Source organism: Saimiri boliviensis, chromosome 10 (assembly GCF_048565385.1).
Source record: "Saimiri boliviensis isolate mSaiBol1 chromosome 10, mSaiBol1.pri, whole genome shotgun sequence".
Taxonomy (NCBI): domain Eukaryota; kingdom Metazoa; phylum Chordata; class Mammalia; order Primates; family Cebidae; genus Saimiri; species Saimiri boliviensis.
Genome location: NC_133458.1, coordinates 72,671,165 through 72,690,870, shown reverse-complemented (window position 1 = coordinate 72,690,870; position 19,706 = coordinate 72,671,165). Strand labels below are relative to the sequence as shown.

At 39.7% G+C, this 19,706-nt stretch overlaps 1 long non-coding RNA gene across 1 annotated transcript; it reads left to right on the top strand.

Annotated features, from left to right (window-relative positions):
* The first annotated feature begins 881 nt into the window (after window positions 1–881).
* LOC120365379 (uncharacterized) lies at window positions 882–16,435 on the top strand. The gene is made up of 2 exons (XR_012512127.1): window positions 882–957; window positions 14,867–16,435. It is a non-coding gene; the product is annotated as an uncharacterized LOC120365379 (long non-coding RNA).
* Window positions 16,436–19,706: the final 3,271 nt, after the last annotated feature.

Genomic DNA, 19,706 nt, shown 5'->3' with positions numbered 1-19,706 from the left:
GAATCCAATTATGTCATGACATATTATAGTTAACAGGGATTAGAGGGATCATAAACATTTCAAAAAACTATTTAGATGTATTTCACTGGCATCTTGGGCACATACAACTGTTGGACAGAAATACAAGGAAACCTCACTGCCTTAGGCTAATTTGAGGGAAGACCAGTATAAACTATGATATGTCAGAATTATAAAATGTTGTAATATATTATATAGAACATACTTACATAAGCCAGGGATTAATATTCTGTGGCCAACACTCATAACTGGATCTGCTTTAATGAGTAGGACAGAATTCGTGTTTATTTCATTAATCGTTAGAGACAGTTGTTACTGGAGTGTTTGAAAGCAGTCTATTTCCTTAAGAAGATTAATCACCCCCTGCAAAGCTAATTTAATTAGAGCTGTAAACTCTCTTCACCAAAGGAAAAGTTAAAGCCAATTCCCCAACTTGGAGTTATCAAATGTTTCAAAGGCACAAGGTGTGAATTAACTAGGTTTTCCTGGAATAACTTAATAAATATATGAGTTAAGTGATAATAATGATGATTCCTGCTGTTCTGCTCATGTAAACTGTAATTAATGTTTATAACGTTTCTTCTAGCCCCTCTTCAAAATTAAATTAAGCACTACAAAATTATAAAAGAAAAAAAGAAATTTTATTCCATTGTGAGAACATCAGAATTTCTATTAATGATGAAGGGATATTCAGGTTTTCCAACTAAAGAACAAAGTAAATATTTTGATTTGGTTGCAGATCCAGAGAATGAACCTCACGGAAAGCTGCAAAAAGAATTTGGGGAGGGTCATGCAGTCTGTTTTCTTCCACCCAGCCAAGGCATTCTGAAGCCATTGTAGAACTTGTACTGCTTGACATCCAAGGCAGTGCTAATCCTGCACTCACATGTTTTCATGAAGATTTTAGTTGCCTGCTTAGACAAAGGAGTTCAAAGAAAGGTAAGGAGTGGAGGGACAAATTGTATTTTGCACTAGGCAAATACAATTTGGGATTTGGAATCCTAAGATTAGGAAACAGTAAATTACTAGTATGGGCTATGGTAAAGTTTGCCATGTGGCTGTCTTTTTCTGCCTCTGCATTTCTTTTGTGGCAATTCCCATTTATTTATGCCCCATATATTTCCATGAAGGATTTGAAGTGGCTTTAATAACTGACACACAAGACAAAACAAATATTTTCCCCAGCCTACACTCACTTTAGATTCAAGCTATGGAGCTCACAGCAGGCTACACAAGAAATTTCTGCCAATGGAACTAATCATTAACTGGTTTTATTATTAACACAAAGAGCAGGCATAAAAAAACTCTTGCTTTCTTTTTCCTATATAGTTAATGTTGTTCCAGGAAAAGACAACCTCTTTTCCTCTTTCTAAACATCAAAATTAGTTTTTGTCGCATAAACGTGGCCTAACTAGTCCGTCTATTAACCATAGTTAAAAGATATTAAAACAAGATACAACTTCTCTTGGAAGCCTATTCCTTGTGGTTGCTGAAAGGATAGTGTGAAAACTTTATTGTTTCAGATTGGACCTCCCAAGCTTGACTGTGAATTTTTATGCCTGAGTGTGTAAAAAACTCCAAGAAAAACACAGGCCAAACCACCACATTTTGCTTGCTTTCAGGTTCAAACCCTATAAAACCACCACATTTTGTATGGTTTCCACTCCAAACCATAAGTTGGCATGAGATCTCACTAGATGTTCTGCTCAGGTCCAGTTGAAATGTTTACCAACCTTGACAACATTTTTTTGTGAACTTGTCACTTATTTGGAATGCAGGTGAAACAAGCTGAGTTCTCAGCAATAGTTGCCTCATTTTGATTCCTTTACTCTATCCCTACCACCCAACTATAGACAGGGGCAATTTTGTTGTCCTCAGTCAGTCATTGTTACTCCTTCTGTGACATTCTGCTGATGGTTGCCTTGGACCTTTCTAACTCCTTTCTTCCCCTCCAAACTTATGTCTTCTGTGCATCATCCTTCCAGGTTATGCACTTTTAAGCTAATCAGATAAATCAGCTTTGCTAAGGTATTAACGAGATTTTAAAATTCTTAGGGAATGCACAGGGCACTAGATTGTGAGTTCGTTGTGGCAGGCATAGCTTCTTGCTGACAATTTAGAATTGCTAGATAAAACATGGGATTTTTAATTGCTAAATCTGACAATCCCATGACCACTATATCTTCATCTTCTAGTAACTCCCACACAGTATGTTCTCAGTAAATACTGATTGAAAATGACTACATGAAAGTAATGGAATATATATCAGTATATATATGAATCCTTTGATTCTCTCTAAATCCTATTATATAGGGAGCTGAGTCGCCTCTTAGGCCTGCTTTTATGATTGCAGGCTTCTAAGTCTTGTTTTTCATGGAGATTCGAGTAGGTGCGTAATCTTTGACTTTTCTTCCTTCCGTTGTTTTCTTCTGGCCATTGTTCTAGAGTAGCATCTGTCTTCCTTGGAAGAGCCTGTAGAATAGAAAGGAGTGAGGGAGGGATCACCTGCTATTGTTGCATAGTTCAGTAAGGGAAGAGCAATCCTGAAAATTGGGTTGGGAGACTTTGAGAGAATGGGGAAGCTAAGCAATCGCATCCTACTGTCATTCTTTCCCCACCAGAAGTGGGAGTTCCCTTAAGTACAAACAGGAGACTCTTGGGAGTTCACAGGGGCTGGGAAGGGAAGTTATAATTTCTGATTGGGCTGACTAAAATCTCTTATAAATAGTCCTAATACCCCCAAAGTCATCATCGTCAGGATTATTAAGGCCTCTGTGGAAGTGGAAAAACTCTGCAGCATGTTTATTTTATAATTATGTTAAATTATCAATTACATTGATCATTGCAACTGCTGTAAAATCGTAAGGGTGTTCTTATTTTAATAACTAGGGGCCATTGGGCATAAAGGCAGTGTTGTCTTTTCTTTAGTTTTTGCATCTATTGTTTTTTTCAATAAGTTCCCAGAACTTTTCCAATACTTTCTTATACCTTTCTTTCGGCAAAGTCAGTAGCTTTTGGAAAAATGAGACTTGAAAACAAAGAACTTGGTGGAGAAAGTGCTTATGCTTTAGGGACCTCTTAAGCACATGCTATGTTAGTATGTTGTCTGTTTATTTAGAGCTGTAACTAAAGTTCATGGTTGATATATTTTCATGTATTGGTTGCCCCCAAAAGGCAAGGGAAGTACTTTAACCTTGAGACAAACCAGGTCTGAGCTGGACTGAGCCCAGGACTCTCCCACACACTAACTCTCTCAAATTCTGTTTTGTAAGTGGATTATCTCTGCCACTTGTTTATCTGATTTCTAGAATCTACTTCTGGCCTCAGGCACATTGACAAATAGAGGAAAACTATTTGCCATCTTGCTACTGAATTCTGTTCCTGTAACAAAACAAGGTCAAAGTGCTTTGAAGGCCCATCCAGGAGGAGTACTTTCAAAAGTGTAGAAGGTTGGTTTTCTACATATGATGGTTAAAAATGTGGGTTTTATAGTCAGCTTTATCTGGAATGTAATTCTGGATCTGTCCTTTCTTAGCTGGAATTGAGTTCTTTTATCCTTCTAGGCTCTAGTTTTCTAGTTTGTAAAGGGGAGGTAATTACTGTATCTACTGCATAGGGTTGTTGTTAGAATTAAATGACCTATTTGTGGTGAGTTTAGCCCATACATAGTAAGTGGTCAACAAATGGCAGTCACTATTGTTTAAAGTCTAGAACGGAAGACTTAATTTTTAAACAGAATCTCAGAATGTCCCTGTCTGCAAGTACACCTGTGTGGTCTGGATCTCACTTGTGGGCCATGATGCAAACTGTGGCAGTAATGTTCCAGTACCTGGCTGGCCACATTCCTGGTCCCTCCCTTGAATGTCCAGCCTCTGGTTTAACTGGAAGTTGGAAGACAGGGTTAGAACACTCTTGTACCCTTTGAGATAGCCAGGGTTGGAGCCTGGTGGAAGGTGGGTGAGGCCTCCCTGGTGCCAACACAAATTGCCTTTGACGTTCCCAGCCGCTCCTTCTACCCAACTTTCTCAGGGTTGTCTGGGGGCAAATGTGGTCCCAGTCCTGCAGAGGTGATGGCTGGGCCCATTGCCTGGGGCTCTGCTGGGCTCCTGGCCCTGCCCTCAAACTTCTAGCTCTCTTCTGGCTCAACCAGAAGTTCAGGTGTGAGGTGGCCTAGTGTTGTGTGTTGGCCTGGGAGAGGGGTGGAGAACAACACTTGAGCAATTTATCTACAGGCACCCTGGGGAAATTTTTGTGTGTGTGAGTGGAATTTTACTTCATGCTGTTTGTCCCTTTTACCTACTTTGAACTTTCTTTTTTCTTTTTCTTTTTTTTTTTTTTTTTTGAGACGGTCTTGCTCTTTTGCTGAGGCTGCAGTGCAGTGGTGTGATCTTAGCTCACTACAACCTCTGCCTCCTGGGTTCAAGTGATTCTCCTGCCTCAGCCTCCCAAGCAGCTGGGATTGCAGGCGTACACCACCATGCCTGGTGAAATTTTGAGTAGAGATGGGGTTTTACTATGTTGGCAAGGCTGGTCTCGAACTCCTGACCTCACTCACCTTGGCCTCCCAAAGTGCTGGGATTACAAGTGTGAGCCACAGCACCCAGCCTTACTCTGAACTTTCAGTGAGTTCAATTCCACTAAAAGCATAAACACCACTGCAGATGAGTTATGGAAAGAAGAGATTAGAGGAAGAAGGAAGAACTTGAGATGGGTTCCTCCCTTCAACATTTCTAGCATCTTCTTCCTTTTAGTCTTTCTAGAATGTCCATCTGTTTCTGGCCATTATAGAAAGAGAAGCTGAGTTTTAGAGTTAGGAGCTTCAAAATTCTTCATCTTTGTTCACCCTTCTAACCCTGTCTTCTGTTTCTTCTGCTATTCTTTTTTCTTAGAGCATAGGAAAGGGGAGCTTTTAAATGAAACTTAAAGTGTGGAAAAAAAGAACTTCAGAAGAAAATGAAACAAGAGAGATGAGGCTAGTAAAGTAAGGAAAATGGAGATGATGATGAGGAGGAAGGGTTAGCTCCTAAATTCCAAGTTAAGAGGAAACTGTCTCAAATTGATATGAAGCAGGCAAGGCCTCTTGACTTACCTAAACTTCAGAAAAGGATCCACTGAAATTTGATAGAAATGGAAAAGGAAGTCCTTGGGGTGGAGAACCTCCAAACATTAGTAATGATTTTGAACAATTCAAAGTACTCAGGCAATCTGCAGGCAACATGCCTGTAGATCACCCATGCAGAAAGATGAAAAGGGTTAGAATTATTTGTTGATATTAGTAATATTTCTTGACATCTAGCTAGAATTGGTAATTTTAAGTTTTAGATTAATTTCTTTGGTGATACCTATGATGTATTTTATAGATAAGAATTATATCCATAGGCTTGCTATCATAGGCTCTATTTTAATTAGCATTAATTTAGTCTACTGTTTTTTTAAGCACATTTGAAACATTCACTTATCCTAGAAAAGTCATTGCCAAATAAAAAGATGATTCCTGTATGTATAAAAGCTATACATTAAGGAGGAGTGTCCCAAATATGAAAAAAGTCAATTAACCTAAATAGTAACTATTACAGTAGCAAATATTTTCCTTTATGGGATTATATCATTTATATGAATTTGTATAATAAATTTTCTAAATGCTGTTGTGATGACGAAAGACTCTGCTGTGAAAGAATTTCAGGTGTTTCATGTCCCCAGGAGAGGGGCAGCCACCCATAGCTGGGAGGTGGCCATAGTCATCTCCATGCCTCCAGTGCTAGCCCAGTGCTGGGCACATAGAGGCTCCAGTGCTTCTCAAGCCAAACTGAACTGTGAAAGAAAATAGTGAGGGGGAAATCGTGAGGAAGGGTTATTTATTTGTTTGTTTGTTTTAATATCCTTATTACCTTGGTGGCAATCTGGTTTAGAGACCTACTCTGATCTTTTTTCTTGAGACTAAGTGTTCAGAATATTTTAATAAAAAAAAATTTTTTTAACCATCATTTGTTGAGCAGTTATTACGTGTCAGGCCCCTAAATATACTGTGTGCTTGGGACTCTTCACAGGTGAGATTATTTAATGCTCACATAGCCCAGTGTTGTGGGAATATGGACTCTTTTCAACGCAGTGCCTCACTCCACTGCAAAGGCTCAATAGATCATAAACAATAGCAGTAACGGCTGTGAGAGGAATCCAAGGATCGGTTTGTTGGAATAAAGCAAAACAGGGCTTTACCATATGGGAGATATATCTAAGATGGGTTTATTAGATGTAGGATGATTTTTCTTGTAGCCTAAGGGCTTTCCGGAGGGAACCTGAAATCTTTTCACTATGCCTACGTCAATGCCAGATTATGAATACAGTGAATTTGACCTTATCTTGTGTGTATATATCTGTGTGTATGCATGCATACATGTGAGTGTGAAAGTGGAAAATTCTGGCTCATATACTAACTTTCGATTGATCTCACACTCACTTTCTTATGCGCAAATTTCTTCATGAACCTTATAAATATGCAGCAGAATTCTGCCTCCTCAACCTTGCATGTGCAAATAAATTCATGTTCATTAACATGTAAAACCAGTGGCAGTAAAATAATGATAAAACGTGGTTGTTTCATAAGGGATCTGGTTAGTCTTGTATTCTCATAGTAGGATGTAATGGAGTCCTCTACAAAAACTTTAAAATTTTATAATGATTATTGACACCATTAATCAGAATTTGCCATGTGAACAACTCAGGGATCTGTTGTATCAAGCTGTCATGTGGTTGCAATCATACCTTTTAACTGCCATCAGAGGTAACTGTCAGCAACACCATATCTTCCCTCTAGTCTATTACAGCTTCAGTTCCCCAGGGCTCCATCCTGAGTCCAGGGCGATTTGTATGGTACACTAATGACCTGCCGATTGTCTGCACAAAAGCGAAATCATACACTGTTCAGGCAACACAGTGATTCCACACAAAAGCAAAGAACTGTCTGGCGTCAAAATAATACCATACTCTTACCTTGATAAAGGTTTTTTTTTTTTTTTTTTTTTTTTTGTAACTGTCTAAAAGGTACTATTTGGTGGTAAAGTGTGTAGCAGAAAAAATGTTTAAATAACTAACGAATTGGCAGCAGGTAAATTTCGGGAGTATATGTGTATGTATGAAAAGCATGCTATTTAGATAGCGATTTCTGTTCTGATATTTGGTTTTAATTTTGAAAGATAGAAACTACCCAGATATTTCAGTTGTGTATTTGTGTTGGTGATTATTAACATACATTTTAATATCATGTCAAATTAAGGTTTTTCTTAATAAGTTTTGAAAACATGTGATGAGCACTATATGTATCTACCTGTTTTTCCATTGATTTATCTCTATGGAGTGTCTCAATAAACAAGTTTGGGGCTCAGGTGAACCCATGTCATTGCTGTATGTGTGCCTGCATCACAGTGTCTCCCTTTTGAACCTGAAGTCACCAGAGAGAACCTGGGCTGGCACTGGAAAACTATCCAAAATCCTACCCTGACCCTCTTTTGTCCTGCTCCCATATTCTGCTGACTCTGTAGTGTGAACATGTGTGTGTCTGTGTCTGTGTGTCTGTGTGTGTGTTTATGTCGAATGGGCTGATTTTCCCTAGAGTATTTGTTACTGAGTCATTTATCTGTTTAATGATGGAGAATAATTCCTGCTGAGACTCTGATCCAGATTCCAAGGCTTGGCTTGTTTTCTTTTTCACTTGTCTATTCTTTCATTCGTTCAGTTGATTATTTTAAACCTGTTTTTATATACCAGCCACTGTGCTGGGCACTGGGATGATAACGATGACAATGGTGAACAAGATTTATTCTCAAATCTCAAGCCCCTTGTATTCTTGTTGGAGCTAGTGATCGGTCAACTGGCAGTTACCCAGTGCATAACAGACTGTCAAAGAGTTTAAACTCAATTCTAAAAAGGTTTAAAGAGAGTGTGAATTGTAACACATTGGAAAATGAAGGCTACTCCACTAGACTGCAAGCTTGTTTAGAGCAAGAACTGAGTCTTGTCCCTGGAATTACTCATAGCTCTGAGCACAGAAAGTGCATAGAGTATATGTTCTATTAAATGTTGATTTTTTTTTTTTTTTTTGAAACAGAGTCTCGCTCTGTCACCCAGGCTGGAGTGCAGTGGCATGATCTCCGCTCACTGCAACCTCTGCCTCCCAGGTTAAAGTGTTTCTCATGCCTCAGCCTCCTGAGTAGCTGGGATTACAGGCATGCACCACCACATCCAGCTAATTTTTGTATTTTTAGAAGAGACAGTGTTTCACCATGTTGGCCAGGCTGTTCTGGAACTCCTGGCTTCAAGATATCTGCTTGCCTTGGCCTCTCAAAGTGCTGCAATTACAGGTGTGAGCTATAGCAGGCCTAGCCTAAATGTTGTTGAATTTTTGAGATGCCTAAGAAAAGAATCTTCAGCTATAGACAGTAGATTGCAGATCTTAAAAGAAGAGGCTTTGGTGTTAGTTATGGCCTTGGCGTCTACTCATAGTCTAACTTAGTAACCAGTGACAGCCCCATCCTATCCAATTTATTAATCCATTTCAAAACATATGTGCTTAACACCTATGATATGTCAGGGCACTACTAAGTAGGTGTTAACGTGAACAAGATAGAAACAGGATCTTTCCTATGGTAGCTCCCAGTCAGGGGGTGTGGAGACCTCAGAATTGGCGGAGAGGATTTCAATAAAGTGTTTTCAATTTTATGAGAGAAACTGTTGCATTGACTGCCTGAGGCGAGAGTTTAGGAGGTCAGGAAGAGTGCTTCAGGCGCAGGAGACAAAGTATGCAAAGGCCTGGGGGTGAGAATGAGCAGGGTGCATTCTGGGGACTTTAATATATTAAGAGGCATTGCATTGTCACCTGCAATGAGAGGAGCTTGCAATATGGCTGGGAAGGTGAGTAGGGACGGATCCTGAAGGGCCCTGTAGGGAATGCTAAGTGGATTGGACTCCATCTTAAGATCAAAAGGAATTTATTGACTAGATTTGAGCAGGGCAGCACCATGATAAAATTTGCATTTCAGAAAGACTGCTTGGGTTAGATAGTGAAAGAATAATTGTAAAGGGTGAAATATCAGGAAGGCTTTTGCAGTAATCCGATTGGAAGATGGTCCATAATCCAAGAGTGTGGTGTAGGGGAAAACTGTGTAAGTTTGAGAATCCAACAAGTCTTGGCTCTAACACTTACTATCTAAGTGACTTTTAGTAAATAACCAATTTTACATGGTCTCTACTTTTTTTTTTTTTTTTTTTTGCAAAAGGGAGTAACTTTGCCTATCTAATGTGAGGCTTAAATGGAATACTGTATGTAAGATGCCAGACATTACATGACATACTTTTCTAAATGACAGCCTTTTCCCATTGTTGTCAATGATGTGACCTCCTCCTACCTCCTTGTATTTCTTTCCTTTTAATGTACAACTTGATGCTTTTCAATAGGATACTTTGCTAATGTTATTGTTGGTCCTCTTTATCTCTGCACCATGTGTATGGCAGAGGCTTTTCCTTTTTGCTTCTGTCTTCTTGTCTACTGCCCCTCTCCCAGAATGCTCTGAGTCATCACAAGGTTACTTCTGGAAAAGTCCATTTTGTTGAATGCATTATTCCAGTTTGCATGATATTACAACCAATGAAAACCAAGTCTGGTGAGGGCTAAAATCCTTGCTCCCTTCCCTTCAGGGACTTGCTGGTAACTGCTTTCTCCTCCTCCTCATGCCCTTGGAATGCAGCTTTGGTGTTATCTTTGGCACTTCTTAGGGCTGCTTCTCAAGCACTTGTGGAGAGAGAACTTTGTATATTTTACAGATTAGACCTATTTTCACTCTGAGAATATTCCAGAATCCTGTCATATTTTCCTTTCTGACATCTCTAAGATTCATCTTTTCCTGTGAGTCTCCAATCACTAAAATCCTTTCCCATAGTTTGGTCTTCTTTTTCTTTTATTCCTTATAAATGCCTCCATTGTGGTCTCTATTCTTGAGTTCGCTCTCTGTTAAAGCAATCTTCTTGGTGCCTTCATTACAACATCTTTTTAAAATGCCTTCACTGGTTTCTCTCATCTGCATTAAATCTGGACATTAGGGACTTTCACTGTTCTTCATTCCCTGATTCTTTTTTTTTTTTTTTCTTGCTGGTTTTCCATATTTCTTCTTAATTCCTTAATACCTGAACTCTTTATATGTGTGTTTTTTTTTTTAATTTCCCTCATTCATTTTTGTTTTCCTAGGCAGTTTTAAAGCTGTCTCTTCCTCAGCCAAGAACATTTTCTTTCCCTTTCATATGCCAAACCCAGCCTCTAACAAGTTGTATCCTGTAACCCTTCTCTATTTCTCTCACAGCACTCTTCCTCACATTTGCTAACGTCTCCCTCTTTCTTATGATAGTCATTTTTTTAAAATCAGTGTACGCTATAGCTATCTAATAGAGTATATGTGTATTCCCTTTTGATACAATCAGATCTATCATCGATCAGGGAAAGTCTTTGCTATTAATGGACTTGAGTACATGCTCTTGCCTCCATTGCTACTACCTTGGTTTGGGGCTGACAATTATAGTTACCTCCCAGTTGGTCCCACTGCCTTGGTTATCTTTCCTGGTTATTCTACCTTTACATCGTCCTCAGAGACATCTTGGTGATCTGGACTCCTTCCCTTCTTCAACAAAACAGAACAGCAAAGTTCTGGCTTTCCCTGGCCTAGAAAATAAAGTTCTTCTTCCTTAGGTGTGCAACAGGAGTCTTCAGACCCTGGCTTCTCCTCACTGTTCCTGACTCACCCTATCACTTTTAACCCCAAATCCTAAATCTCAGTAACACAGAACTGCTTGAGGAGACAGTTTACTATGTGTTGAGGTCAAGAGTGTTCTGCTAGAGACCAATATGGTCTGCAGAATTATTTACTATCTTTTAAAAACGAAAAAGATTTTCTGTAAATGTCTGTTTTTCTGGCTTCATCTCAGAAAATATGGCAACACTGTACCACCCACCCACCCAGCAGTAGAGGGTTGGAGTGGAATGGGAAAGCCCCCTTGGGTGAAGCAGCTCTGTCTGCAATTTGCCATAGTTTCTACACTCCTGTTTGCCTCCTCAACATTGAGGCAAAGCATCATTTGCCATTTATCACTGCTCTTGTGCTTTGTTTATCCCCTAGTATTAGAAGAAAATTGTACCACATGTCTATAGATGAATCAAAGATGAGTCAATACTGTTTTGTTTTTCAAGGTATGCTATATGGGGCCCACTTGGCACTATCATTGTCCTGCTCCTGCAGACATCTGAGTTGGATCTCTGACTGAGTGGCTTAGCGCTAAGGGTCAGTGTTTACATTCTGGGTCCATCACTTTCTAGCTGTGTGGTTTGGGGCAAGTTGCTTAAACATTCTTCACCTTAGTTTTCATATCTATAAATTGAAGATGATTTATGGAAAGTGCTTGATACATCTCAGCTACATTTTGTCATCGTTATTATTATTCTGCTTTCCACAAATCTAATGATAAGAATGATAGATCCAGGAGGGACATAGTTGGGGACATGGTTTGGGGCAAGCTTTGGGGCAAGGGGTTTTTTTGGTGCCTATTAAACCTAAATCTCCCTAGTTGTGAATTTTGCCACTTACTAGCTGTGGACTGGTCAAGTTATTTAACCTCACTATGGCATCATGTTGTCATATTTAAAATGTTAGTGATGACAGCATAATCATAATAATATCCACATTTTTGTTAATGATGCCTCATCTGAGATTACCATGTACTGAGCCAACCATGTACTATGTGTAATGGATGCCTGTCTGCCACATAGTAAGTACAAGTGAATAGTAGTTATTATCGTCATCAGATGCCCTGCCTCTTGCCCAGGGAACATCACCCAGTAGTTGTGAGGTCCCAGGGAGCCAGGTGACCCACCTGTGTGTTTTATGTGTTACCTACATGGGCTTTTCAAAAATTGAGATATAATTCATATACCATAAAATTCACTTCTTAAAGTATACAATCCAGTGGTTTTCAGTATAGTCAGAAAGTTGTGCAATCATTACCACTAATTCCAGAATGTCATCACCTCCAAAAGGAAACTCCACACCCATTAGCAGTCATTCCCCATTTCACTTTCCACTTTCCCCCCAGTCCTCCACAACCACTAATCTATTTTCTCTCTGTATGGATTTGCCTATTCTAGACATTCCATATAAAAGGTATAAATGATACATGGCTATACATTTTTTTTTTTTTTTTTTTTTTTGCCTGTGTGTTTTTCTGAGGAGTAAAGCTGCACCCTTTTCCAGAAAACAGATTTCTACTGGGAACATGAAAAAGGCCCTAAGTAGGAAGTTTCAGTTAGGAAGACAACATAGGCCATGACTAACCTAAGAGGAACAAAACCGAACAGACTTAGATCCTAGGGGTCAATGTGAATATGTTAAGAATTTTGAGGAGCAAACCATTAGTATAAAGAAGCAACCAAGCTAGATTACCTTGAATTCTTTACAGCCTGACCCTCAACACACTGTGAGAATCTCAAATGTCCATCTGTGGACTTCCTGCCTTAGATTTACCTCACAGCTGGTGAAAAAGACACATTCTGGACCCTTTCTCAGGCTAACTGAATCAGAATTCCCAGGGTGGAGGTTAAGGAACTGCCAAAGATGGTTCTGCCAGGAAGTGGGTTTGGAAATTGTTGAGTTACATGGGGCAAGGTTATATGACATGGATATGGATCTGTGTTGTATTTCATCCTCAACAACACTGCTCTGTAATGTGGATGTTCTTTTTAAGTGAACATGTCTGATCTTGGTAGAGTTTTACAGTTAGGACTTATTTTTCTTTGCCCATCTCAGTCCCCTGCACGCAGTCGTACACAAAGTAGGGGCTCAGCATATATTGGGAGACTGGTTACACAGGAGGCTTGAAGGCATCACTGGGATACTGCCAGACCCAAAGCCATTAAGGTCAACAGGTCTAAGAGGAGAACTTTTTGCCCATTCTAAACATTCTTTGTTTGAGATTTCAAGGCTGGTGTTTGTTTTCAGGGCTCTGATTTGTGACCCATGGTCAGGAGCCCTTTGATGTTTGGGTTCCAGAAGATGTCCCCAGAGCAGTCCCTTCACAGGGACCTCTCAGCCCTCTGCGTGGTGCTGGTAGGTAGAGGAGTGATCAAGTGTAGGGGTGGTTCCTATACTTGGAAGATCCCACGATGCTTGTTAACATGTAGATACATGTCCCTCACCCCAGACCCACTGAATTGAATTGTTGTCCATGAAGGGAAAATTGCTACCCAGATACTACCAATATTACTCTAGAGTTTGAAGAATATGACCTTCTGCCTATGTGTGGAGCACAATGTTCTGTGTTCATGGGAATTTACCTGGATAGGGCTGTGGACTGGCCCTTGGGGGACTGGGCTGTGGACTGGCCCTTGGAGGACTGGGCTGTGGACTGGCCCTTGGGGGACTGGGCTTAGTCCTGGCCCTACCCTTTAGTTAGTCCCTACAGGACACTGAGCAAGCCACTCACCTTTCACTTTGCTTCTTTGTAAAGTGAAGGATTTGGACTAGGGGAGACACCAGGAATGCAGAAATAATCACTGATACCTGTAGGAAGTGTCTCTATAAATCCAGGCATCAGTTCTCAAGGACCCACCTCTTCTGTGAGCTCTGAGGACAAAATTGTCTTCTAAGACTGGGGCTAGCATCTGTTCAGTAACATTGGAGGCCATATTGCTTAAGCCCACTGTTTGGAGGTTTGATGGTTGGTATGGGATGGTGGTGACATTAAATAAGAAGCATGGGAATGCCTTACCCTTTCCTTACTCACTTGTCTCTTCCTTCTCTTTTTTTCATATTCCAGTAATTAAGAGTTTTATGTACACAAGCTCCATTTATAAACTGCAGATAGCTCATGGGAGTATGAAAGTCACCAACTGTTATTTTTTTTCTTTTCTTTCTTTCTTTTTTATTTTTTGTACTGTCTTATGGTGCTGATAAAGTCAATTTAACCAACTGTTCATACCCTACTATGAAATACTCAATTCTAGCCATTGAAAGACTTTTTGTTTAACTGCTAGCTTTTGCATTAAATAAATTAGAGTAGGCAGATAATGGAACATGGATGCTGGGCTCCTGGTTCCTGAGGAAAGGGACAGAGGGGCCCACCTACGTGGGGATGGCAGCAAAGACAGCCACTGATTTGCCAGTGCTCTGGTAATGGCGCTATCACCATCACTTTGGATGTTTTTGGTAGAAATTCCCTAAACTAGTAATGCTTCATTTAGACCATCTTTGGCTGAGATTATCATCATCTTTTCTTATTTTGTTAAAGACTCTGGGAATCAAACATACTGTTTGCCCAGGAACTGGCTAAGGCTTTGGTTACTATACTTCTGACTTTTCATGTGAGCTTAAATCTCAGTTTGTCCCCAGATATTATTTATTCAACTCTCACTTAGGTCACACAATCACTGTTCCATTCAGGTCAGTCCTGTGCAGTATTGTGGGGGAAGAAGCAACTTCTTTGCTCTTGATTCTTTGGGTTCTCTCTCCTTTTCCCCTAGTATATCCCTTCCTAGCCCATGTATTTTACATGGCTTATGCATGCAAATTTACTTGCATTTACTTGTATTTAGTTGCAATTATAGTTTTTCCTTTTTCTTTGGTACAACAAAATTAATAAAGAATCCTTAGGCATAATTTGTGTGTTCCTATAGTCTCTGCCCCATTGTCTGGAAAACCACAAACTTCATTTAGATGCCAGTGAATCCGTCATCAGGCTTAGGGTAAGCCATGCATTTACCAAGATCCTTACTTGAGCAGTGGTTTAGCTTTTTAATCTTTTGTTTATAATTTTACAGTTGCTGAGACAGAAGGAAAATCCACTCCCTTGGAGGAGCATGACCTTTTTGTGTTGCTTCCTTGAGGTCCTTGGACCCTGCCTCCTGGACACCATCATCAAGAAGACTTTATGGATGGGCCATCCACTCCCTGAGAGAAGAGGAGCATCAGCTGCAGTTTCTCTCTAGATTGCCTTCTTCATTTTGAGTAATGACTGTCAGAAGGGTCAGATTAAAGACAAAACAACGGGACAACTGCTTGGAGGACTAAATTATAAAGGCACTAACATGTCAGTAGTATGATTTATCAGCCCTTCTCTCAAGGGAAGAATCCATGTGAGGTTGGAAGGAATGGTTTGTTAAATTCCTTAGGGGTGGAAAGCAGGTCATAATCAGAATATATAGGAATATGCTGTTTGACTGCAGGGTTTCTGTTTTTTTTTTTTTTAACTAGGATACATAAAACAGGGACTGTAGCTAGATTGTTTATGACCCCAGAAGGTAGGCTGAGCACCCCTATGATCCTCTTGCTCAGTTCTTACTCATTCAGACCCTCAGTCTTTCCTCTAATAAAGATTGAACAAGTAGTGGTTTGAGGGAGACACCAGTTCATTAGCCTACATGTCTCTTCTCTGCACTCTAGGGCTTCGATAATAAAGACACTGGCAGGCTATCTGTCTTCCACTTCTATAATGTGAGCCCTTAAGCAGTCTTCGTTCAGTTGCGGGTGAGGGTCATTGCTCATAGAGCAGTTCAAGTCTTTACCTACAGACCTGGTGGTCAGACTCTGTGTTGAGTTCATTAGATTACTGGAGATACAAGGTAGAGCTGGGCCCTTCAAAAATACTTGGCTAAAGGATGACATTGCTGGTTATTTGTAGATAAAGCCATCATGGAACATGCCTGGAATCACGAAATATGGAACCAGTAGTCATGTTTAATAATGCAACTAATAGTTAAGTGCCTACTGGACACTGAAGAGATTTAGGGGAAATATAGATATGGTTCCTGCCCTCATGGAGTTTACACCGTAGTTTTCCCTTAGGTATGAAGAACAGTGGCTACAGCTAACAAATGGCTACAAAGATATTCTTGAGCCAATGTTCCAATTATTAGGGTAATTCCTGTTTCCTTAATCATGCCTATTAACCATGTTCTATAAGCCTGCATTCTATAAATGGCCTATGAGCATGGGCTGTTTCCCCCCAGCAAGTTGTGTAAAGTCCTGTGGTACCAGGGAAAGGGCTTAAGATTAGCAGGACCTCTGGGGAAGGACATAGGAAGTGACTTGGGTCAGGAAACAGGAAGGGATAGGATTCAATAACCAGCTATTGCTTTTGTTCTATATAGGAAACTGCAATGTGAAAAATGCTGGGCTGAGAATTTTGAGATCTGGGTTTTAGTTTGTGTTCTAACACTAACAAGCTGTGTGACTGTGGGTAAGACATTGCACATTCCACTTGGATGCTCCTCGAGTCTCTCCAAACCCTTCCTACTCTAAAACATTAAGATCAGGCCCTAGGCTACAGCTGGCCAGTTTGTAATTTTCCTGTTTCTATGCTGTTAGGCCAAATAAATCTTCAATAGTTACTTGATTATTACTTTTTTTCTGAAGTGGGTGTTTTGTCAATGTTTTAGGATACAGTGAGTCTGCTTCTCCCCTTTGAAGTTAGGAAGGTTGTAGCAATATATACTAGAACATATGGAAGCTTTATTTCCATTTTTCCTGCCCCCCGTCTTTCTCCCTCTCCTTCCCTTCCTCATATTTCTATTGAACATATGCCATTGCCACGTACCAGTTATGTGCTAGGTTTGGAGATACAAGATAAACGTGACACTTTCCCAGACTTCAGGAGACAAAACCCTCCTTTTTTTCATCTGCTGGCTTTCTCTTTGGAAATAATCAGTGATGTCCCAGGGGAGTGTGCCCATGTCCCAGGGTAACCAACTACAGAGAGATGCCCCATTCTACTCAAGCAACTTTAGAGTACCTTGAGATTCACATCAGATAATTTCAGGGCTGGGCATGGTGGTGCACACCTGTAATTGCAGCACTTTGGGAGCCCGAGGCAGCAGATTTCTTGAGCTTAGGAGCTCAAGACCCACTTGGGCGACATGGCAAAACACCAGCTCTGCAAAAAAAAAAAATACAAAAATTAGCTGTAGTTGGTGGCCTGTGACTATAGTACAAGCTACTCAGGAGGCTGAGGTGGGAGGATTGCTTGAGCCTGTGAAGTTGAGGCTGCAGTGAGCTGAGATCATGCCATTGCACCATTGAACTCCAGCCTGGATGACACAGGGAGACTCTATCCCAGAAAAAAAAAAAATCATCATCATTCTATCCTAGAGTCATTGTGAAAAGATCTATCTTCAGATATAAGGAAGAAATACCTTTTATTTCTTAGGATAAATCTGTAGAAGGACAGTCCTCCAAACAGTGAAGGCCCTGACTACTTTATACTCTGTAACCCATCCCTTCCCTGGTAGGGAGGACTACTTCTTAAACTTACAAGGTACCTCTCGGCAAATAGACATTTTCATATATACTGTGTTTCATATATCCCTATGTCTGATGACCACTTTAAAAAGGAAAGGAAAAAGCCTAATCAGACAAAAAGATGTTGCTATTCTTACCCTATTGTGAATCCTATATAAGCAAATTCATTTCTTTGTTTTTTCCGATATTAGCAGATCTATTTGATGTATATCTCTGAGTGCAGAAAATATTTTACAGAAAGATAAATCTATGGAATTTCAAATTCAGCATTGTTGATACATACTATTTGGTTTGAGAATTTTGTCCTGGGAAATAGTATTAGGGATTTCAATTTCTGGCTTCAATGGTAGAATTAGTTACTCTTAACTCTCGATTTTACCTCTGAGTTGAGGTCAAGGAACAGGCAGATACCTCCAGTTAATGTCTATATCTCTCCATGACCAAGAGCTTTAATTTTCTTGTCTTCATTTTTGCAGATGTACATCATTACTAAATGGATTGATTAGTATTTTATCTTCTCTCCTTGTCCTTACTTTCCCTCTGGTAAATATGTTATAAACAGTGTAAGGCTCATAAGATAGAATCGCTGGTAGGACTTAGAAGAGAAACAAAGGGCATTGATAACTCACACAAATGGAAAATGGACCCTGAAATAACTGACAACATATTCAAATATTTTGGTGCAGTCTCATGCCCATTAAGAAGAAGTGACTCAGTAAATCTATATGACCCTAAACATTCTAATGAAAAGGGGAACATTCTGTCAATCAACTCATATTTCTAAATATCTTGATATTGGCCATTGTAAAGACAAACATGCAGATGACGGACTTGTCTTTCTACTTTTCATTTGCATGGTCTGGATCCTTGTACCTCCAGCCATTGACTCTAAGGCAATTTACATTTGTTTCCTCTTCCCTCTTGAGAGAAAACAAAAATCTCATTTTTCCAAGCAATTAAAACTCTTCTGCTTCAGCTAGGATGAAAGAATTTGGAGTTCTGTCTCCTTGTATATAATTGCATGTTTCATCTTCCTTGTTTTATGATTGACAGAAAACTGATAAACTGAGACATCTTTGAATCAAGGTTGAATATACTCTCTTGGTGGCCCCATTGCTAATTTGTTTGACTATTTTGCAGGATTTCTTTCTCTGTAATGGAAAGGTTTATTAAATATAAGGGGTGCAAATCTTTCTGAATACTAATGAACTTATTTGCCAAAATTTAAATGTTCTTCTTGTCAGTGAATGTCTGTCTCTCTTAACAGGATCCAAATTGAATAATGAAGAAAATTAGACTCTATTGTACCCTCAGGAGAAATTGTGGTGAATTGTAATAGAATACAGAGGGGGAAAGGGGTCACATTTTAGAAAAAAGAGTAGATAAATTGGATTATAAAAAAAGAGATTAACTCTGGAAAAATTCCATTCTTTTCAAAGAAATGTACTAATAGTCATTCAATGAGCAGGATTTCCCACTGCACAAGCATCTATACCTTTGGCCAGTGTAGAATGAGAGTAAGGTCATAATCTTAGGGAGATGCATGCTAGGTTTCAGTGGTTGTAATTTACTAACCTCATTCCCATATAAGGCTTTTATATGCCTATGATGGAATGGGAAAATCGATAAGCTTGGAAAAGGAACACTATTCTTCAGAGAAGTTCGATGAGAGATAGTAGAGTTGGGGAAATTGCCTCAATTCTTCCTTTAAGCATGTAATTAGGCTCTCTCTTTGTATGTTTACTTCCATTGCCTTGGTGTTATCACTGATAAAGTCAATGATCACAATGCCTTTGCCTTGGCAGCACCCGAGGAACACTGGAGGAACCAGGTAGTTAGTTGTACTGGTGGCCAGGGAGGCAGGCTGCCAGAACTTCAGCAGCCACAGAAGTGGCCAAACATTGTCAGGAATAAAAGTAGTGTGTGTATGGAGTGAAATGAAGTGATGGAGGGAAAGTGAAGGAGAATACAAAGGTGGGACTGTGCAGAGATGGGAGTTCATCCCTATCCTACACTTGAAATAGGAAGGCATGGACTGGAAAAGGATTCAGTGAGGAAGGATCCCGAAGTAGAGAAAATAAAGGGAAGATTGCATGCCTCCAGTGTTTGCTAAAATTAATTCTCCTGAGATTTCAGGAGGAGAAATGATCAGGAGAAAGGGAAAACAACCTAAAAGCCCGTAAAGGTTCAAACAAAATATAAACAAAATAATTTTTAAAGCTAAAAAGACTATTAGAAGACTATGGTCTTCTAATAAGAAAGGCTGGACACTAACAGAAAGCTTGATGACAGCAGGATTTGTATTTAGCGATTTATTTAGATCCCTAAGAGAAAAGGCTTATGTGACATAGATTTCTAAGACAG